At 43.5% G+C, this 23507-nt stretch overlaps 2 protein-coding genes across 4 annotated transcripts in view; one reads left to right on the top strand and one right to left on the bottom strand.

The window, feature by feature from the left end:
* Positions 1-23507, bottom strand: part of CHLSN (cholesin) — a 180792-nt gene that overhangs the window by 103567 nt on the left and 53718 nt on the right. The gene's annotated exons all lie outside the window — the stretch shown is intronic.
* The window catches only part of LOC147035086 (G protein-coupled receptor 146-like), a 41917-nt gene continuing 40152 nt past the window's right edge, over positions 21743-23507 (top strand). The window contains exon 1 of one of the 2 annotated variants that reach the window (XM_085893463.1): positions 21743-22033. The gene's annotated coding sequence lies outside the window, so the exon portion shown is untranslated. The remainder of the gene's footprint in view (positions 22034-23507) is intronic. The other variant, XM_085893469.1, reaches the window with a different exon arrangement.

The following is a 23507-nucleotide window of genomic DNA, read 5'->3' as shown; positions in this document are numbered from 1 at the left end:
GGTGATGAGACGCGGAGCGGCGATGGCCCCGCAACCCGCGGGCCTCGTGGACAGTGCCTGGCAGGGGGTGGGAACGGGGCCCCCTTGGTCGCACTATCTCAGCGCGGGGGGAAACAGGAGGGGGGTTGCTGATGCTCGGGGTATAGAGGATCTTTATTATGTGCGACGAGCGTCTCCACCTCGGCCAGGTCGCGCTGCCGGCCTCCCTCGGGCGCGCAGCTCCTTGCACGACGCGAGCACCCTTCGTCCGACTCGCCGCCTCTCCACAGCTCGTCCCCTCCGTTCCGACTCTCCTTCGCCTCGTTCCGACCTTTACGACTCCCTTCTTCCTCGTTCCGACTTCTTACTACCCCCTTCTTCCTCGTTCCGACTTCTTACTACCCCCTTCTTCCTCGTTCCGACTTCTTACTACCCTTTTACTGACGAACACCGTCCTTTTATCCCCCCGTAACTTCGCCTTTGACCCCCTCCCTTTGACCTTTCAACTCGCTCCCATTGGCCCGACAAAAAGTGGGCGTGAAGGCTTTTGATCCACAATTTGCATATATCGATCGCCCTGGGGCGGGGCCAATTCGCCCCTCGCTCACCGATTGACGGCAAAAGTGGGCGTGTGTCGTTTTGGATCCGTTTTTGAAGCAGAAAATCCGTGATTTTGTACACGCTGTTCAACGTGCGCCCTACACGAGTCCAGCATCGGTGCCCATGAGTGGCGCGAGACGACGGCGATGCGATGGTGGCGAGTTGTGACGGTAAAGGTCGTGGCGGTTGTGGTGAAGCGGTGGTTGTGGTCGGTGGTTGATGTTGTGGTTGTGATGGTGGCGATTGGTCCAAAATAAAGATAGTAAAAGAAAAACGGCTATCCTGAAGAGTCGCAGCACGTATAAATGACATGTATTCCCACTAGACAACGGGTTTGGGCCTAACTACACATGCACTTACCGAGATACCTCACCTAAGGGACCTGAATGGTGGTTTGCGAATTTGGTAACCACAACAATATATACATATAAATAAAATCAGACATCCTACTGACATAAATGAACACTCGTTTTACTCTGTGTGAGTTGCACATCACCTCCATGGGATTTCACTTCCCTGCGCCTTGTATGTATTGCATTTTGGTTTTTTTATGCTTCGACGCACCACCCTTGAGGCTCGGTTTGCAAGGCACCATGCACATTTTCCAACAGCAGAGATGTAATTACTCTTCTGGAAAATGTTTTTTAAGTTATATTTTTATCCTCAAAAATAGAACTAAGTTAACACAGTCGTGTTAAAAGATTGGCCTTTCAACCCTTCTTAAAATGTCTTTATGAAGGGGGACAGACAAATAAACACTGTTTTATATAGGCAGATGTTTACTTTGTTTCTTAATATGTTTCCAAACCCCTGAGCCAATTTCCCCCAAATTTGCAAGAATCACAATATTACCTCCACCACCGAAGGTGAAATAAGTTATGTTTTCACCCCTTTCTATCTGTTTGTCTGTCTATGTGCAGGATATCTCAAAAAGTTGTGGACGGATCCAGATTAAATTTTGTGGACACGTTCAGTGTGACAAGGAGGAACTGGTTAGATTTCGGTGAAGATCTGGATTTGGATACTAGAACTTTTAAAGTGATTCTTCACCATTGAGAGATAGTGCCAAAAACGATATATTGCATGATATCTCAAAAAGTTGTGGACGGATTTGGATGAAAGTTGGTGGACAGACTGGGTGCGTGATGAAGAAGAATGGTTTCAATTTTGGTGAAAATCCAGATCTGGATCCAACAACTAGAAATTTTTTTAATGATTCTTTACCATTGAGAGATGGGACCAAAAAAGATATAGGACTGCATAGCACAATATTTCAAAAATGTATTGGGCCTGATATGTTCTCGTGGATCAGGAATGAGGTGGCGGAGGTATGCGCTCTACCGAGTGCCCTTCTAGTTGTAACATGTGGAAGGTCAATGTCACAATAAGAACTCCATTCTCAAACTGTTGTTAAAAAAAAACAAACAAACAAGTGAAATAACAGTACTTTGGGGGATCGAGCGTTATGCAGGTCTCAGATGCGCCCATTGGCAGTGAGAGGGGCTTCGCTTGGTCTACACCTGCATGTCTGCATTTGAAGGTCAATTCTCTATCAGGAAGTGAACTAATTACATTTAAATATTTATATTCCATTTGCAGAATTGAAATTAATATGCAAGGGGTCTTCAGTCTCAGCATGATGACAGCGTAACGAGTGATTATAGGATCCTGTACGACCTTAAATAAGGAAATGAGGTCAAACACTTGGCTCATCATTGTCGTGTGGCACTCCCGAGTTAATTTTTGCCGTATATAAACAATCTCCTTGATGTTTTACTAAAGTCTAAAATACCACACATCATGATTATTTCTTATAAAAGAACAATTACAATGTCAAACATGCTGGTTCATTAATTTGTTGAGAAGCTTTATCCTCTATGTTAAACAACTGCACCACAGATTGTAAAGTTCATATAAACATGCTTCATGTTACACAAGATCAAATTCCACATGAATGTTATTGTTAAACAACTGCACCACGGATTTCTAAGTTCAGACACCAAGTCGACAAACTGCACCGAGACAAACAGTGCCTTCAGAAAGTATTGAAACCCCTTGACTTTTTGTTGTGTTAAAGCCTGAATTTAAAATGCACTGAATTTAGATTTTTTTGTCACCGATCTCCACAAAATACCTGATCATGACAAAATGAAAACGTGTTTTTGGAAATTTTTACAAATCAATGAAAAATGAAAAGGTGAAATGTCTTGCGTCAATAGGTATTCAACCCCGAGTCAATAATGTGTACAAGCACCTTTGGCAGCGATTATAGCTTGGAGTCTTCTTGGGTATGTCTGCATCAGCTTTGCACATCTGGATTTGGGGGTTTTCTCTTCCTTGTAGATTTAGTCAAGCTCTGTCAAGTTGGATGGGGAGTATCGGTGAAGAGCAATCTTCAGGTCTTTCCACAGATTCTCAATGGAATTCAAGTCTGGGCTTTGGCTGGGCCACGAAGGGACTTTCACGATCTTCTTCTGAAGCCATTCCATTGTTGCTTTGGCTGTATGCCTGGGGTCATTGTCCTGTTGGAACATAAATCTTCGCCGCAGTCTTTGGTCTTTTGCATTGTGAATCAGTCACCTTCCTGACCAAGATCCTTCTTGCCCGGTTGCTCAGTTTGGTCGAATGGCCAGCTCTCGGAAGAGTCTGGGTTGTTCCATATTCTTTACATTTCCAAATCATGGAGCTCACTGTACTTTAGGAACTTTCAACACTCCAGAAATTGTTTTATACCCTGCCCCAGATCTATACATCCTCACAATTCTATGGACAATTCCTTGGACTTCATGGTAGAGTTTCTGCTCTGACATGTACTGTCAACTGTGGGACCTTAAATAGAAATGTGTGTTTCTTTCTAAATCTTGTGCAATCAATTGAATTGGCCACAAGCAGACTACAATCAAGTTGGAGAGATATCTCAGGAAAGATTAAAAGAAATTGGATGCACCTGAGCTCAATTTGGAGTGTCATAGCAAAGGGGTTGAATACTTATTGACACGAGACATTTCAGCTTTTCGTTTTTTAATTTGTAAAATTTTCTAAAAACATTTCACTTTGTCACTATGGGTTATTTTGTGTTGATCGGTGACAATTTTTTTTTTTAATGTAACCCATTTTAAATTCTGGCTGTGACACAACAAAATGTGACAGTCGAGTGGTGTAAATACTTTCTGAAGGTACAGTACTTGAGATTTCTGAAAGACGTTCATATGTGAAAGTGGAAGTAACAAGCCATGAACTTGACCAAGTGCAAATTGTTTTGTATGGAAAATATTGTGACATCAAGGAGAATAGTAGTGTTGATAAAATGAGTGCACATGAGCATATACTCCTCTTTTCTTGTTGCATAATCAAAGCCAAAGGGTGAACTTCTCGAATGGGTGAACAATCGAGCAACCGACTGGCTGTTAAAGAGAACCATGCAGACCAAAAACTTTGACTGAGATGGACTGCAAACATTTTTATATTCATAATAAAGTCAATCCAGATGAACAAAAGAAAAATATGTGTGTGTGTGTGTGTGTGTGTGTGTGTGTGTGTGTGTGTGTGTGTGTGTGTGTGTGTGTGTGTGTGTGTGTGTGTGTGTGTGTGTGTGTGTGTGTGTGTGTGTGTGTGTTTGCGAGCCAAGACAAGTGACCAGGACAAACTTGACTGCAAGCGAGTGATGTTCAGAGCAATGTGACAATGCAAAACAGGAAGGGCTGTGAAAAAGCAGGTCATTTTTCATGGCCACACATTCTTTGTGTCCTTTGTTTAATAACAACACGGCAGGAAGTTGGACAGGAACAAGGGGAGGGCATTCAAAAATCTCCTGAAACAACAAAAATGATCTTGTTTGTGTTCGCTTTGAAGTTTATATTCTTTTAGCAGCAGCTTTAAAATTAAGCACAATGTAGCATACCTTGTACTTTTTGGCTGGCGGAATGCTGTAATATTTTTCCAAAATAACATCAGGGAATGAAGTGGAAGAAATGGGAACAAAACATAAAATAAAATGGTTTAAAAGCCACTTTTTAAAAACTTTCCACTGATGTGTTGAAGCAGCACATATGTTGTTGCATTGTCAAATATGAGCAGGCTTTATGCTTCTTACCCTGCATGCGTGAATTGAAAAGCAGGGTTAACAACTGATTTGGTTTGTCCGTCTGTCTGTCTGTCTGTCTGTCTGTCTGTCGACGTCAGTCTATGACCAAGGAACTACCTAATTTCAATTGAACAAGCATACAAGACCGATTGCTTCACTGATGGGAATACCAAGCTTTGATGCATTGGCTAATTGATGGGGCAAGAACCAAAAATGATTCGTGGGAGATCCTGCCTTCCATGCAGGGATAACCAGCATCGCAAGTTGGCATTTGCAGTTACCACGCGCACCCGTGTACCCATGCACAAACCGTACTTTTTTATATTTAAAAAAATATTTTTGCATCACAAAATTTCCTGGGAGTTCCCCTGAATCCACCGTCGTCGGTTTCATTGAAATCCGTTAATCCCTTCTCAAGTTAACTAAAAAGGACTCCTTGGAGATCCTGTCCGTGCAGGGATAACCGGCATCGCAAGTTGGCGCTTTGCAGTTTCTCCACGTGTGCCCAAGTATACCCACACGCAAACAGACTTATTTTTGTGTTGCAAACATTTCTGGGAATTCCCTGAATCAACCATCATTGGTTTCATTAAAATCCTTTAATCCATTCTCAAGTTACAACATGACAAACTGACAGAGAGACAGAAACGGACACGGTTCCTTTTGTAATATAGATGCCATATTTTGAAAACTGCAGAACACGAACATGTGGTTTAACAGTACTTTGGCCTGAATTTGGCAAATTGGGTGGATTCTCTTCCTGAAAGCATTTGCGCACAGAGAGAAGTAATTTTTAAGCAGTCGCCACTTCAATATTTGGTACGTCCATCCATTATATAAAAAAAAAAAATTGCAAGCAGTGCAGACACTGAATTGACACAAGGGAGAGCTGGCTCTAGCTACACAGCATTACAGGAAGGAAATTGCAAACTGCAGCGCTTCCTTCGGTCATGGGTGCAATTTTCTTTTCATCTGCCTGTCTGGCAGGCAAACAAAATTGAAAATCAATCCAAACAAGAAAGTTACTGTTTTGTGATGTCAAAAAGTACTGTTTTTTGTATACCTTGTCGAGGCTCATATGAGAGCTAACACACAACGCACATCAAGGGGGCATGAGACAAGAGGGGAGGGAGTGGGAAGGACAAAACAGTGGGGAACAGAGTCATTAGGAGATCTGTGGAAGGGAGAGGGATGGGACAGGGAACATGGGGAATAGAAAATGGACATTACAAGGACTTTCAGGAAGGAAAGCAGGGGATTTGAAGGGGGTGGGCTTGGGTGGATTATCGGGGGTAGAAAAGATTGAGGATTTGGATGGGGGATGATAAGAGGTGGTGGTCAACAGCTGTTTTGAAGGCCTGGAGGGAAGAATGGGATTGAACAGAGTGAGGAGTTTATTCCAAAGGCGGGAAAAAAGAGGAATGAAAGAGTGAGGGTGAGCAGTGATTTTGGTAGTTTTATCAGAAGGGGGTTGTTGGCGGACCTTGAGCGCCCTGTGAAAATGTGGTGGGGACAAATCGCAGAGAGAGAGCAGGGGGAGCAAGGCTGGAGAGGAGACGGTAGAAGACAGAAAGACCACCGACCAACCTGCGGTGATTGAGTGAGAGGCCCAAAGACTCAGCCTAATTGCGGGAGATGCCGATGATCCTAAATGCTTTGGTTTCCACAGCGTGAAGCCGAGAAACGTGGGAGGCAGGAGCACCAGCCCAGAGGGGAGAGCAGTACTCCATCAGGCTACGGACAAAAGCTTTGTAAGTGGTCAGGAGCTCAGGTCGGCCGAGGAAGGGCTTTGAACGACAGAGGATTCCCAGTCGGCGACTGGCTTTGGAGGCGAGGTTGGAAATGTGGCTTTCCCAGGAAAGGTCATGGCTGATAGTGGACCCAGAAGTTTGAAAGAAAGGACTTCTTCCAGAGGATTGTTGAGAAAGTGGATGGGGGGGTTTTGTAAACGGTCCTTTCGAAGAGACACAGTGAGTGCGAGATTTGTCCAGATAGAAAGACATGTTCCACGTGTTGGACCAGTCTGTGATTTTATCCAGATCAGCAGTGAGCGAGGAAGCTGCTGCTTGCCGATCTGAGGGATGACCAATGGTACGGCAGAGGGTGGAGTCATCAGCAAAGAGATATAGACGATTTTCCAGAGAGTCGGAGAGCGCATTTCCAAATGACAAATTTGAACTGTTCACACAACATGCATGAATCACTAATTCGATGTGTTAAATAAGGTGGTGTAAAAGACATCCTATCAACAACAGTAACCTCACGGAATTTTTTTTTTTCCCCACAGCCTTTAAAACCTTCAATTTGTCTCAATGGAATTATGTACTTGCGTACTGGAGAACACAAATCGCCTTCTTGGCACTTTCATAAACCTTTGTTTTAGCAGGACTTCAAAAATATTCACACAGTCTAATGCCCTGAAGGCAGAGTGACTGAGTTATTCAGCATTTAGACAAATATTGCAGCACCCAGCACTGTTTGTTCATTCCAAAACACAAAGCAACAATTGAAAAAAAAAAAAATCCTTCCCACGTCCTTTATCTCAAGACTGTAAAGGGGAAGGTGTTCAAAGAAAATGAAGTTTTTGATTTGCTCCATCATACTTTTTACAGAAAGTTGGTGAGGTCAAAGTAGTTTCTTGGCATGGGTTATACTTGGTGGTTTGCCATTGCCTTGCCAGCACTGTTTGTCTGTGTTCTATCCCTTAAATGCTGAACGTCAATCAAGGAAGCAGCACAAACCATGTTTTAAAGTCTTTGGTATGACTCGGCCGGGGTTTGAATGACCACCCTCCCAGACTCATCAGAGACGCTCCAAACATTATGGCACAGAGTCTGGTTCTTCATGCTTGTGCAAGTTGGTAAATATAAAATCAGTTAATGCTGCAGTCGTGGTTCGAATCAGCAAAAGGCTTACCCTGTGCAACTTTTCTTGGTTGCTTCATGCAGCTTTCTTTGGATGGAAGAGCATGATTGGTTCAGTGCACGTGGATACAAACAATGGCGGCGGGTACGTTGACTTAGCGAGCGCTGCATGTTATGGATTGTCTTCATAATTTTTCATCAACATTTTCTCCAGGACAAACAGCACGATAACAAAATCAGTGGTCTTCGGGGTCGTACGAAGCAAGGCATCACTGCATATATACTTTCGTGTCACTCTTCAAATGATTTGCACCAATCAAATAGGGAAAAAGACAACAATAATCATACTCTGCAGCCAAGATCCAAAATACAAACATGCTTGATGTTTCAATCGACCAAAACTAACAGAAGTATCTGCTCTTCCACCTAAATATTATGTTGCTGCAATTCAATCATCAAACGGAAGCGACACATGATCGTGCATACAAGCAAACAACATTTTAAACAAAAACTATCAATGTAAATGTATTACTCTCCCATTTATCAACAAAATTCTCTGTCAAATTTGAATTGCCCTTGTACATCGAACTTTTCTTCAACGCGAAATCAAAGGGTGACCTGGCAGAGTTAAAAAGGCAACATTCACACACTTTAGCACTATATATATATATATACATATACAAAAATCATTATAATCATCTGCTCTCCTCCCTGCTCCCTCCTAGACCTTTGCACAGCTAATAAAACCATATGCAGTATCAGCCTTTGTTGTGACCCAAGTATCCTATGGGCATGAGTTAATGTGCCAAGGCAGGAGGACATAAAGCAGAGTGGGTGCGTGAATATTGTTCGGGGAATAGGGGCTAAATTTCAGCAAAACCACAGAATCTTCGCCAAAAAACTTTGGCTGTCTAACAAGTGGCATCGTGCCAATGACTGCAGCTTGGCGGACTACAACAACATGCAGCACGTGCTCAACACAAACTGCGTTTGCTGACAACGTTTTCTAAAAACTCAGATGGAATCCTTGGCATGGAGATCAGTCTCTGGAAGATTGCATAATTAGCATCTTCACAGTAAATCCCACATAATCAAAGTCTGAGACCTACAAACACAAGATTATTGTCTCCCCAACAAAATTAATTACCCCAGGAACAATGGTACCATCTCAAAATCAAACATTTTCATTGCAATACCAATTTGGGGATATCAAAATATGTATGCCAAAATCAAGGTTTTGGCATCTCCCGATATCTTCGGACATTTACACCAAAACCCTTTTACCTTTTATTTACAACACCTCTCAATCCTCCGCCATCTTTGCCAACAGCAAAGTAACAGCTTCACCAAAATTGAATCAATTTGTCGTGATAACACACCCAACCTGTCCACCGAGTTTCATCAGAATCCGTCCACAACTTTTTGAGATATTGTGGGATATATTAGTTTAGTCCGGTCTCTCAATGGTGAAGAATCACTGAAAGAATTATCGGATTCGGATCCAGATTCGTATCTTCACCAAAATTGAATCAATTCTTCCTTATCACACACCCAACGTGTCCACCAAGTTGTGTCTGAATCCGTCCACAACTTTTTGAGATATCATGTCACATATCATTTTTGGCCTTATCTCTTAATGGTGAAGAATCACATTAAAAATTCCAGTAGTCGGATCCGGATCCAGATCGTCACCAAAATTTAATCAGTTCGTCCTTGTCACACAACTGTCCACCAAATTTCATCCGGATCTGTCCACAACTTTTTGAGATATCCTGTACACAAACAAACACAGACAAACAAATAAACAGACAGAGTGGGGTGAAAACATCAGCTCTTTCACATTCAGTGGCGGAGAAAACGGGCGATGAAGGTTTGTCTTTTTTTTTTACTTGTTATAATTGTGTAACAGCACAACGATTGCAAGCCAACTATTTTTGCTTCATATCCATTCAGGTTTATCAAGCACCTTTTTTAGGTCATCTCTAACGAGATGACCTAATAAAACCGGTCTCGATGTCCGTCCGTGCGTACGTACGTCCCCATTTTATTCTTTCGATTTTCTTGATATTTGGTATGTGGGTAGATGTCGATGAGGGATGCACGACGGTATGACCTTTGACCCAATTGAAGGTCAAGGTCAACATCAAGGTCACTCCAAAGTTGCGAAATCGTCCATTTTCAAAATCTATCTCCTCCACCGTTTGTGATCCGATCTTCGAAATTTATTCGGATTCTGATAATATGGAACAATATCTAAATTTGGTTGGGCCGGCTTTTAAAAATTTGTCCTGGTTATAGAGTCACGAGTCTTCAAAGTTGGAAAAATCGTCGATGTGATACGGTCAAAAAATTTTCGCCCGATCTTGATGAAACTTGGTATGGAGGTAGGGGTCGATGAGTGATGCACGACGGTATGACTTTAGGCACGATTGAAGGTCAATGTCAAGGTCAAGGTCACTCCAAAGTTGAAAAATCAGTTAATTTCAACATTATCTCCACCATTTATTATCCGATCTCGGCGGACTTTCCAACGGATTATGATAGTAAGGTACAATATCTGAATCGGGTCGGGTCGTATTCTTCGAATTTGCAATTTGATTTCGAGGTTTTCTATCCTTTTTACTCCCAGGCTTTCGTCTGTACGTTGAACCAAAAGACAAGACGACATCGAAGCCATTCTAAGCCAATAAGAGATCCACAAATACAGAGCTTCAGAGATGACAGTCACCCCCAACCGAGGGCAATTTTTAAAGTTACATTGTTTAACAGTTGCTGCTGAGGCTTCTCCTCCTCCTCTTACTCATTTTCCCTTTATAAGGGGCGAGATCCGATGGCACCAAGCTTCTGCCCTGACCACGGTCCTCCTTCACCTCCCTCTGTCCTCAGGCAACTCCCTCCACACTCTAATCACCCTTACCTTATGATTATCCATCCTCACACAATCCTTCCATCTCAACCACGGTCAACCTCTTTTCCTCCCACCTTGCTCCCTCAATCTATCCACTCTGCCATTCTCTTTCCCCCATCCGCATCAAGTGTCCAGCCCATCGCAGCTGGCATTTCACCAATCTCATCTGCACCCCAATCTACTCTCTCGGTTCATCCATCCTCCTTACATCCACTGTTTTCACTCCCGCAATCCTCCTGGACCAGTTGTTCTTGCAAACCTGCCGTCTCTGTTGTCGTCTGCCAGTGCCACAGTCTCCAGGTCGTAAAGGCAGGCCGGCGTTACACACATCAGAATCTTCCCTTTCAATTTCCTTGATATCTATGTCTCGCCATTACTCCCTCCACCCACCTCCATGCATTCGCACCCACCTGAATCCTCCTGGTCACCTTGTTCTGAGACATGGAACAGCATGTGGCTGTTTGGTTGCCAGAGCAATCGTGACAGCGAGCATGTAAAAACGCTTGACATTTTGACATCAGTGTGCAAAGTCGTAATCACAGAACAATGTGAAATGCCTGTGTTATTCTGTGACTGCTCATCAATTCTTTCATATGCCGAATGTCGTTGTTAAACGACATATCTGAAACGAGGTTCAGTTTTACTCACTGTTATCACATCTTTCTATAAATTTATACACCCAACTCTGAGGGATATTCACATCTAAATCGGCTTCTCCTTGTCACCTAACCAACTCATCCAGCAAGTTTTGTCACAACTCGTCGACAATTTTCTAAAGATATCGTGCTACATATCGTTTTTGCTCTCATCTCAATGATGAAGAATTACTTAAATAATTATTTAAATTCTCGTATTCGGATCTTCAGCAAAATCGTGTCAATTCGTCCTCATCACACACCCAACCTGCGCAACAAATTTCATCCAAATCTGTCCGTAACTTTTTTAGATATCATGCTCACGGTCAGACAGAAGAGCAGACACAGACAGACAAGGGTGACAACATAACTTCGTCCACCTTTGGCGATGGAAGTAAAAATGTATACAAAATGCAAACAACACGTGATGGAATCACATCTCATGTGTAATTATGAAATATCCGCAGTACAGTCATGTGTTCGAACCAGACACAGTGATTGGCTGTCATGCAAGCAATCAGAAAGTGTAGCACTTTCAGAAGGACGATAAAAGTAAACGTGCTAATTGCATTTTAGTGTGGTGAATACTATGGCTACGAGGAAGAAAGTTTCACACGACAAGCAGATAGAAATGAAAGTCCAAGCAAAGGAAGGCTACCTCATGCAGTAGATTGCTGCCCGACTCAAGGTATCAATAGTAGCTGTATACAAGACTGAGGATGATACACGACACCGACACTGTTGTCAAAAGAAGTGTTCAAATATGACAGCCCAAACTTTCCAAAAGTGATGCGAAATCTCTCAATGCATCTTCTCTAAATCATATAAAATGATCCAGTAAAGTTTTTGTGAATTCCTTGAGCTGAAGGTCCAGTTGGTTGTGAGTGTTTCTTCAAGAATGGTAAGATACACATTAATGCAATTGGATATTGCAATTGGATACACATTGGACTTCCGGTTCCGGTTCTGGAGCGGCGAGAGGTCTCCTTCGGGGCTCCCTGCTGATGTTCTCAAAGTTAAGTTTCCGGTTGTTATTTGTCCCGTTTTAACTGTTTAATTTTCTCACCAACATCTTACTGTGTGTTCCTAGTTCGGTTTTGTTTCAAAAATCGTGCTATTTTGTGAGTATTTTTGTCGACGTTCTTACCTGGTGTTTGAGGCCTAGGCCTAGGCTTGAGGCCTACCGGTTCACCTAATGTGTCTGTTCCCCACTGTTTTGTCCCTTCCACTCCCGCCCCTCTTGTCTCATGCCTCCTTGCTGTGAGTTGTGTTTTCGCTCTCATACGAGCCTCGACCAAGGTATACAAAAAAAAAAATGCAAAGTAGTTTCAATGTATGTGTAGTTGTTCCAAAAACCTTTACTGAGGTAAGGCAAAGTCAGCGAAGGTTATACAAATGTGGGGCTGCATCTCAGATAAGGATGTCATGAGATTTCCATAAAATGGAAGGTACACCGATTGCCGACAGATACAGGCAGGTTGTGATCCATCATGCCATTCCCTCAAGAACGCATCTCACTGGGCGGAGATGCATCGTCCAACATGGCAATGACCCCAAGCATACAGCCAATGTGGTGTAAAACTATCTGGATTGTAAAGAGGCTAATGAAACACTCACAAAGATGCCTTGGTCGATGCAAAGTCCTGAAAGGAACACCATTGAGGTGATGTGGGGTTATATTGGTACTGAGGAAGTCAAATGGAGAACAGACACTTTGGATAAATTGTATAAAGTGCTGCAGGATATTTGGAACACCATTCCACAGTCATGCATTGATAAATATATATTACCCTGCTCGATTCACGCAAAGCACTCATACAAAATCCGAATCCACAATACAATGCACATTTGTTTTGTTTTTGTATTTCTGTAATAATAATAATATTAATTGCGACTTCCATAATCAGGGTGGTTGAAAAATGATATGCAACTTTTCAAACAGTTGTCATCATTTTAATAATGTGACCATCTTTTTATTTGTGCCCCAGCAGATTCATTTTGCAGACTTTTTTTTGTGGTTTCTACACAAAGGCAGTTTTGTGGGCTCTGTCCAAATGAAGAATTCCACAACACAACACCATCAAATGTATTGTTGAAAAGTTCAGATACACTGGAAGTGTGAAAGCCAAAATTAAAGGACAGTGGGTGAAAACCATAAGCAGCAACACCCAACAAGATAGACGTTGTAAAAGAAACTTTGCGGGCTTCTCACAAAACATCGACACGCTGACTTGTACTTCTCGAAAGACGGTTGTGAGAATTATACACGACGATCTGAAACTGCATCCGTACAACATCCAGTCAATGCAGCAGCCGACAAAAATAAAAGAGGGATTGTTTCAAATTTTAAACCATCATTGCCCAGCCGACTGAAGACGACCAGAACTTTCCAGACAACATATTTAGTGATGAGGCCCACTTCCATCTCAGCGGTAACATCAACAAACAGAACATGGGACATTTGGTAGAACACCAACCGCAACAACAGATGGAAGAACCTGTTTCTGCAGCAAAAAAAATGGTGTGCTATTGGACGTAGTAGTATAATAGGACCTTTCTTCTTTGAGAATGAAGCCGGACAAAGTGAGTCAACACGATGCAGAGAAGATTCCTTCGGGCATTGAGAAGGTAGCAAGACATCACTATGAATTCAGTCATTTTCCAGCAAGCAGGTGCACCACCACAGATGTTTAATGGTGCTTTGGAGTTTTTGAGACGACATTTCCCAGGTGATCAACTCACTTCTCCATGGACGGACAACCCATGACCTCCCTACTCCCCAGATCTGTATCGACACAATTAACACCTATGGGAATCCCTCAAAGCAAAGGTCTACGAAAACAACCCACACTCAATGCAGGTGTTGAAAAATAACAACAGAGGAGAAGTCAGACAAATACCAGCTCCAATTCTCAGTCGAGCTTTCGCAACTTCAGAGTCTGTGTAGCAGCTGTCATACAGAGAGCAGTGATTGGATTGAGCACTTCAGCAATCACTTTAGATACCACACCTTTTGGCTTGAAGAAGCATTTTTTCGCTATAATAAACAAAAATGTAATTAATCCTGTGTATTATTTGAAAAAAAAAAAATTGATAAATAAAAAAATGTGGAGAAATAAAATGTTGCACATAAATTTGGACCACCCTGTAGACATCTCTTTTTTGCAACTGCCCTATTTTCACGCAACTAACCCACCGACTGGAATACCTTGCACCTGGGGAAAAAAAAAAAAAACGTGCTCAAGGAAGATTTCAGTCACATACTGAATAACCCGCACACAGGTACACCCTGCATGCCAGAGTGTGTTCACAAACCAAATTATTTGGAGAGCGCTCGCCAAGTGGCTTAAGCACTCCATTCCAAACCATGGATAAGGAACGGCTGGCTTGGCAAGCGCAAACTCACTGCTTGATTACTGAAAACACACACACACACACACACACACACACACACACACACACACACACACACACACACACACACACACACACACACACACACACACACACACACACACACACACACACACACACACACACACACACACACACACACAGTCGGACCATGCTATTCGCGGATTCGTGATCAGGGAACCCGGCGTATTCATGGGTGTGACCTGCTTCCACAAGAGCGCTTCGCATATTGGCTTTTTTTTTCAGTCATTATTTATTCATTTATTTGTTACACTTCAGGATTAGTCTCCGAGATCCACCTGGAAAATAGGAAATCAGCCAACATCACAGCATTACATAAGAAAGGTGCAAAAAATGGATCCCCTAAACTGCAGGCCAATTAGCTTGCTGTACCTCCAATCATCAGCAAGGTCATGGAATCCAAAATCTCGGTTGACCTAAAATTATTCCTTTTCTCCAACAGCCTCATCTCAGGTCACCAATTCGGATTCGCACCTGGTCACTCCACGTTGGACATGTTACTTCGATTCTCCCAACATATGGTGGAGGCCCTCAATATCAGACATGAGATTAGGCTCTGGAGATATCTTGAGCTTTTGATACAGTCTGACATCCTGTCTTGCTCTCCAAACTGTCTGCTTATGGAATACAAGGCTAACTCCACTCTTGGATTTCTGACTTCCTCCACTTCATCAATTATCAATCTTCATCAATTATCTCACCAACTCTGGAAAATCCTCTTCATGCCTTTGCTAATGACTCCACTCTTCCATAAGAATATCTCATCCTTCTGACAGACAGGCAGCAGCCTCTTCCCTCTCCTCAGACCTTGACAAAAATCACAAATTGGAAAAAAAAATAAAAAAATAATCTAAATGCATCCATATTGTCCATCCTTTGCATTTTCCCTCACCCCTAATCGTTACCTGCATCCCTTGTGTGTCCGTCTCCGACCACTTTCTCCCTCCGCTCTACAGTTGTGTGTTCCCCTTTCTCCTGTTGTTCCCTTTGTGATGTTGTGTCCTGGTTTGTTGAGTGTAATCACTCTTCCATGAGCCAAGACAATGTTTAAAATAAAAAATAAAAAATGCCCCAACATTTGCGGCATTTTTCAGAAACATATCCTCTGTTAATAGTAGGATCCGACAGTATATACACAATACATATACATATATTGTTATGATTTTGGAAAACACCCCAGGGGAACAACATACATGGACACGTCGGTGAACCGAGGATGAGTTATTTCAATAGTCGTTGTAGAGACGAGATTAATTATTTGACTAGTCCTTTGTCAAAGGACTGTTCAAGGGGCATGTGTTGACTGGGCTGTGTTTTTCCAGTGTAATGTGTCCCACCTCCCCCTCTGCTACTTTCAATCTTCCCTACATTACCCGATCCACCCGTTTCAATGGTCCACCAATAATCCCCCCCAAAGCAAAGATGCTTTCAACCTTTGTTCCCGAGGCCGTTCGGTCGTCCTTCGGTCTGGCGGAATTTTTTTCCGTGTTTCCCGCACATTGTTTTATTGGGCACCCTCGACCTGTTTGTGGTTGTTAACCCATTAGGTGCTCTCACATGCATGTTCATGTCACATCTCACGTGCAGGTCATAACACTTGGTGCTTGTCATGGCCTGCGAGGTGCGGTACAGTGCAGAAATGCACGAGTAAGCGTTTTGCGCATGCGGGGGGGTTGGGGGAGCAGGCTGAGGGCTCTCATCATGGATTTTGGGAGGGTGAGAGCAGTGTTGAAAGTTCCCTCAGAACGGCATGGCATTTTCTTCAAGCGAAGTCGTGGACCCGCCCCCATTGACTGCGAGAGCGAGAGAGGGCGTGAGCGAGCGAGAGCTGATGCGAGGAGAGAAGAGAGCTGATGCGAGGAGAGAAGAGAGCTGATGCGAGGAGAGAAGAGAGCTGATGCGAGGAGAGAAGAGAGCTGATGCGAGGAGAGAAGAGAGCTGATGCGAGGAGAGAAGAGAGCTGATGCGAGGAGAGAAGAGAGCTGATGCGAGGAGAGAAGAGAGCTGATGCGAGGAGAGAAGAGAGCTGATGCGAGGAGAGAAGAGAGCTGATGCGAGGAGAGAAGAGAGCTGATGCGAGGAGAGAAGAGAGCTGATGCGAGGAGAGAAGAGAGCTGATGCGAGGAGAGAAGAGAGCTGATGCGAGGAGAGAAGAGAGCTGGTGCGAGGAGAGAAGAGAGCTGGTGCGAGGAGAGAAGAGAGCTGGTGCGAGGAGAGAAGAGAGCTGGTGCGAGGAGAGAAGAGAGCTGGTGCGAGGAGAGAAGAGAGCTGGTGCGAGGAGAGAAGAGAGCTGGTGCGAGGAGAGAAGAGAGCTGGTGCGAGGAGAGAAGAGAGCTGGTGCGAGGAGAGAAGAGAGCTGGTGCGAGGAGAGAAGAGAGCTGGTGCGAGGAGAGAAGAGAGCTGGTGCGAGGAGAGAAGAGAGCTGATGCGAGGAGAGAAGAGAGCTGATGCGAGGAGAGAAGAGAGCTGATGCGAGGAGAGAAGAGAGCTGATGCGAGGAGAGAAGAGAGCTGATGCGAGGAGAGAAGAGAGCTGATGCGAGGAGAGAAGAGAGCTGATGCGAGGAGAGAAGAGAGCTGATGCGAGGAGAGAAGAGAGCTGATGCGAGGAGAGAAGAGAGCTGATGCGAGGAGAGAAGAGAGCTGATGCGAGGAGAGAAGAGAGCTGATGCGAGGAGAGAAGAGAGCTGATGCGAGGAGAGAAGAGAGCTGATGCGAGGAGAGAAGAGAGCTGATGCGAGGAGAGAAGAGAGCTGATGCGAGGAGAGAAGAGAGCTGATGCGAGGAGAGAAGAGAGCTGATGCGAGGAGAGAAGAGAGCTGATGCGAGGAGAGAAGAGAGCTGATGCGAGGAGAGAATAGAGCTGATGTGAGGAGAGAAGAGGCCAGAATGAAAAACTTAATTCCCCCATCAGCAAACGTTTGTGCTTTGAAGGATGTTTATTACCGGATCGTGAGAGAAGCAGAAGCAAAAGGCAGAAGCGAAAGGGGAAAGCTCACATGAGCAGGGACAGAAAGAGCTCATGAGAGAAGAGGCTGCAATGGAACACAATATAATTTGCCTGTCAGCGAACATTCGTGTCTTGAAAGAGGTTGATGATCGTGAGGGAAGCAGAACGCAGAAGTGGACGGGAAAGCTTGCACGAGCAGGGGGAAAAAAAGATACAGGGTGCACTCAAAGGAACGTTTTTCTGTTTGGTCCTCGATCCAAACATCAAGCGCTTTTTCCATCCTATAAATACGAGGATCGATACTCGTCGACTGGGGTAATAAATTAAGTGAAGGATGATTGGTTATTCCCTCCAATTTGGGGTGAGAGATGCAATTGTCTTGTTATTTTTGTCAACTGCGATTGGCATTACACGTGGTCCATGCTCGGGAGCCCTCGGTGGTGCGCGTTTGTCTACGCTGTTGCTGATGACGACTCGCCAACAAATGAAGAAACCGGTTCGGCGGCTGATATTCTTATGGACGTGGAACTTGTTAATGTCTGCAGCACACAAAATACCACAGGACAAAACCGGAAAACAAGTCCTGCCGAGGGTCTGCAATCCCGGATTGCTCTTTCTACTTTGTTTAGAGTTGTGATCACAAGCTTTTGAAGATTCTGATCAATGTGAATTAAAGATTTTTAAATGACAAGTTGGTTTCGTCTCAACCAAAACATTTAATTTAACAACAGTCAACGTTGTTATAAAAGTATAAAACACGAGTGGAGGTTTTTTGTCCATTACTGATGCTCAAAACATCCATGTATTGTAACTCCTGAATGTGTCTGACCTTTTGCACAGCAATGCGCATGCGTGCCCAGACGCACACAAAAGAAAACGCATCACGTTCAGTTGGCACATCTTTATATTGTTTTAGCCAAGAATGCAATTTACTGGAATGGACCACGTGATATGCATCTGCTTGTAACAGCTTACGAGAATACTGTTAGGGAAACTGCCAGAGTAAAGAGCCAAGCTGTGCAATAAAAGAGACAAGTCTTACATTCTGACGAGGAAAATGAACTTAATTACCCAAATCCAAGTCCACCCCATTTCACAGGCAACGGATCTTTCATAACATAAAATGAACAATACTTCAAATCTGAATTTAAATGATTAGCAGAAAGCCCCAAGCAAATGTCTTTGCAAAGTTACCAACAGAGCAATGGTTGTTGTGATGAAAAAAATGCATGCGAGCCATGAATATTGACAAGACCAGTAGGTAGCTCTAAAGGCAAGAATGTTCCTTGTGTACCTTTGTGTCGGGCAAAAGAGCAACACCGCCGATGATACGTGTTCATTCAAGTAACACAAAACATGAAATGCTCATTGGATGGCAACCAGAAGTTTGAACAGCTCTCTGCGCAAGACAAGAAGTGCCCGAGGTAGATTTTGAAGACTATGATCCATTTGCTGCAAGGCATATCAAACTACAGTACTTGAATACACGGTGAATTTCAGTGGACGTGGAAGCAGATATATCAACTGTTGCTTGGATAAAATGGTTAACAGGGTTAAAGGTTGCTGCTGTTGCACACACATGAAGGTCCAGACCAAGTCGTTCCTCTCGACAAAACAGCACATCAGTTCTGTCAATGATAAACCCGTTGATGACCATCACAACGCAGATTACAGAAAATCAAATCTTGACTTATTAGCAAAGATGACATTCACCATCGTCACAGACATCATGCTGTCGACACCATTGTGTCTATGACCAATGTTGGCTTGTGCAAATTGGTTGCATGGCTGGGAAAAAGTGGATGGATGTTGTTGCATTCTTTTAGATAGTTGTGGAATGGATGCTCCAATAGCAAGGGATGACGAACAGTAAAAAAAAAAAACACTCTTGTGTCATTAAAGGAAGCATGTCGCATTGCTTGACCCGTCTTGTGCGGCATCGTCACAAACTGAAAGTGGGCAATCTCTGGAGTCAGTAACAGGGCACCAATCGTGTTCCTTTCAAGTGCATTTGAAGCATCGAGCAGTATACCATTTGGACATTCTCACGGAATCGTCTCTGCTCTCTCCTTTTAAATGCTGAATGTCAAGCAAGGAAAGAGCACGTACCATTTTAAGTCTTTGGTACGAGTCAGCTGGGGTTTGAACCGCTGACCTCCCAGACTTGGAGTGGATGCTCCAACCATTACACCACCAAGTGGATGATGTACATCAAGACCGAGCCAGAATCGTTGCTAAATGTCGGTTTTTATTTTTAAAAAATTTTCAAAATCCATCCAAAAAAAATCCTCCCCTGCTTTCTTTTCTTTTTCAACAACAGACACTGAAGGCAGCACGTACAACATCATGCATGTGAAATTCAGTCAGTTGCCATTGGTTGATAGATTCAGTTGTATGGCATCACCGTTCGAGCGAAGTGTACGATTATAAGCACAAATATATTTTACATTGGTGTTCATGAAATGTTTTCAGTTGTAGAAACAGATTTTTTTTTTTTAATTGGGAGGGAGGATGGCAGTGGAGGAAGTCGGAAATAGTATAATCACGAAATAAATTCAACTCTACTCTAATTCTTGCATCAACACCAGCTCGAGTAATGGCATTTTTCAAACTTACATTTGACCTTTTTCACAACCGTGGAGGACTTCAATCACAGTAAATTCAACAACCTCTCACACAAACCGACAAAAAGTTTTTAAAGCCATTTCTATTGCCATCGAACCATTTATCAATTCATCAATATAACATTTAATAGAAAGTCATCTTTTCATTTTAATTGCATTCAAGTAAGATCATGCAATAAGTTTTCTCTGCTGAGATCAGAGCACATTTCAAATCGGTCCTCGTCATGCTTGTGGCAACAATGATGGCCTCTGGGCAAAGTCCCCCACAAGTCATGCATTACCATCCCTGCGAGAGTGAACTGCCAACACTGGCACTCTGTGAGCCCAAACAAAGGGACAAACAAAGCATTCTCGTGAAGGCAGTCACAGATCCATAAAAAAAACACGTCTCGGTTTTGAAACTGACCCCGGGCAATTGCTCTTTCAACTGCAATTCAGTCTCTTTACTCTCAATGCAGAACGTGGATTTCACTTGCAACAACTAATGTACAGGACTGCATGGTCGCGCGCGCGCACACGCACACGCACACGCACACAATTCATGAGTTCCCTGACAAGGAGCTTCATAACAGGTCATGAGGCCAATCAAAACTTGTGCAATGGTTGCCAATCCGTGGCTGTCCATGTTCTCTCCTTTTTTTAAATGCTGAGAGTCAAACAAAGGAGGAGGATGTCCAATTTTAAAAGTCTGGTATGACTCGGCCAGGATTCCAACCACCGACCTCCCAGACTCAGAGCGGACATTCTAACCATTACGCCACCGAGTCTGGCTGGTTAAAGAACATGGAGTGGAAATGGAACCATCACAAGAACATGGAGTGGAAATGGAACCATCACAAGAACATGGAGTGGAAATGGAACCATCACAAGAACATGGAGTGGAAATGGAACCATCACAAGAACATGGAGTGGAAATGGAACCATCACAAGAACATGGAGTGGAAATGGAACCATCACAAGAACATGGAGTGGAAATGGAACCATCACAAGAACATGGAGTGGAAATGGAACCATCACAAGAGCATGGAGTGGAAATGGAACAATCACAAGAACATGGAATGGAAATGGAACCATCACAAGAACCTGGGGTGGAAATGGAACCATCACAAGAACATGGGGTGGAAATGGAACCATCACAAGAACATGGGGTGGAAATGGAACCATCAAAAGAACATGGGGTGGAAATGGAACCATCACAAGAACATGGGGTGGAAATGGAACCATCACAAGAACATGGAGTAGAAATGGAGCCAATGCAAACAACTTCATTCACTCAAAGAATGATGATGAGATTATTGATAAAATGTTAATGTTTTCAGATGGCAATATCGTCAGGATTGTAGCATCAACTATATTCCACGCACATGCACGCGCGCGCGCACGCACGCACGCACGCACGCACACACGCACACACGCACACGAAGACGTCATTACAGTATGCGGCATTCAATGCGGCTGCAGCAACATTTGAGGCACACAGTTGATGGGGGTGGTGGAGATGCCTTAGAGCGAGTTACAATGACGCATTTGCCACAGAAAACTCCAAACGGCAGGAGAGAAAAACGTGGTCAGGGTGGTTTTTTAACAGGCTAAGCAACATCCCCAAAGACCCCAGTGCTGCACATATGCCACACCCACATAACCCTGTCTCTTGCACAGCCGATCCCACCTCCGGTACCTCCCCCGAGCACAAACACTGCGGACTCACCAAACATTGGCAAAGCGTACAAGCTTCAAGCAGGGAACTGGCAGACGGACCTGGTCTGAATATTCCCGAAGAAAAGAGCCTCTGCGTGAACACAGCTTAGAGGTGTTGCCGCTTTGCTGCCTGCAGTTATCGGCAGGGATTTGGGCTTGGAAGGCATGACGGCATCAAGCATCGGCTGGATACGAACAACGCACCATCGACAATACCCGGACCTCACGACAGCAGCATCTCACTAACAAGCTTATAGGTAAGTGATCATCATCAAATATGAACAAAAAAGTGGGAGCAGAGCAACTGCTAGGAAGCATGGCAGCCGTACGTGTTTGCACTCGTACTAAGTCAACCCTGGTGTTGTAGAAACACCTGCTGTGCCACGAGACAGGCGAGTAACTAGAGTTTGTCACATGCATTCTTTGGTCACTGCACTATATATGCCTGAACAACATGTACTTCCAACTGTTCTATTGTACTCTATTCTGATCAAAAACTCCTCGCTTCATAATTGACGAGCCAAAACATCCATGATGAGAGTGAAGGTTGGAGAAAGGAATGCAAAATCAAAAAACTTCTGAATTTCTGTGAAACGAGAGGTCTTCTTTGCCATACCATTGGCAAATATTATTTCATATGCAGCCTATGGCTGATGGCTGCATCATTTCTGGGAGTGTGGCGATGCCACTGATACAGTACCCCCTGTTCCCAGTAAGCTGGCACTCAATTGTTCCGACCTCAGAAGGATGACAGGCTGAGTCAACCCACCTGGTGTTATGCAACAGCACGACAGGGGCTCAAACTCAAGACTCGAAGATCTTAAGCCAGCCACCTTGAGCATTAAACCAACACCAGGCTTAGCATTGGCAATACCAGGGGAGGTAGTGGAATCAAGATCCCAGTGACAAAGGATGATAAAACATTTGAACCAATTTCCATTTCTCATCAACAAAAGCAACTAAGTTTTTATATTAAAAAAAAAAATTGTAACCGCCCTTTTATATGAACAAGCGATGGATTTGCTCGTTTTTGTGCATGTAGTACAAGAGGTCGTGATTGAATAATGATAAATATTCACTGTTATACAAAACTTTGTTTTGTAATGTTGATCATCAATTTAGCTGATTTCAGACTGGATGGCGCAGCGATTGCCTCAGAGTTGTCTCATCTGGGTTTGATTCTCGACCAGACTATAAACTATCAAATTATCCCTCAGATGGTTATTAGGTTAGGCACCCATTTGTTGGTGGATGTTCAGCCACAGTGTGTTTTGATGGAGTATGTGATTGGCATTGATACCCTGGTCAAATTTACAATTCCTATCCGAATGTGCATGGCAATCAGAGGCGCAGCGATGCCTCAGCAATGATGCTCCTAGCAGGACAAGTTCAGAATTGAACCCCGGTCCGATACACATTCACAAATTAATGCACTTGTGTTCGTTCTGTTCTGAAAAGCTATTATGCCCCACCCCTTCCACCCTGTAAAATGTTTCAAAATGTGACATTACCTTGTCAACATATAATTAATATGGAAAGACAACTCAGAGAGAATGAAACTCTGCATATATTTGGACAATCCAGTCTGTAGAGAAGACATCAAGTGAGCGGAGACAGTGTTTGGGCTATTTATCTCGGCAATCAGCAGCAACTTATTTTATTAGCTAAAAAGTTAACGAAACAAAATTTGACATCTCTCAACATATCGATTTTCCATAAAATTTCCTGTTG

This window comes from Eptatretus burgeri, chromosome 1 (assembly GCF_056783735.1).
Source record: "Eptatretus burgeri isolate ZD-2024b chromosome 1, Ebu_testis_v1, whole genome shotgun sequence".
Lineage (NCBI taxonomy): Eukaryota > Metazoa > Chordata > Myxini > Myxiniformes > Myxinidae > Eptatretus > Eptatretus burgeri.
The sequence above is the reverse complement of the archived record's forward strand: the minus strand, read 5'-3'. Positions and strand labels throughout refer to the sequence as shown.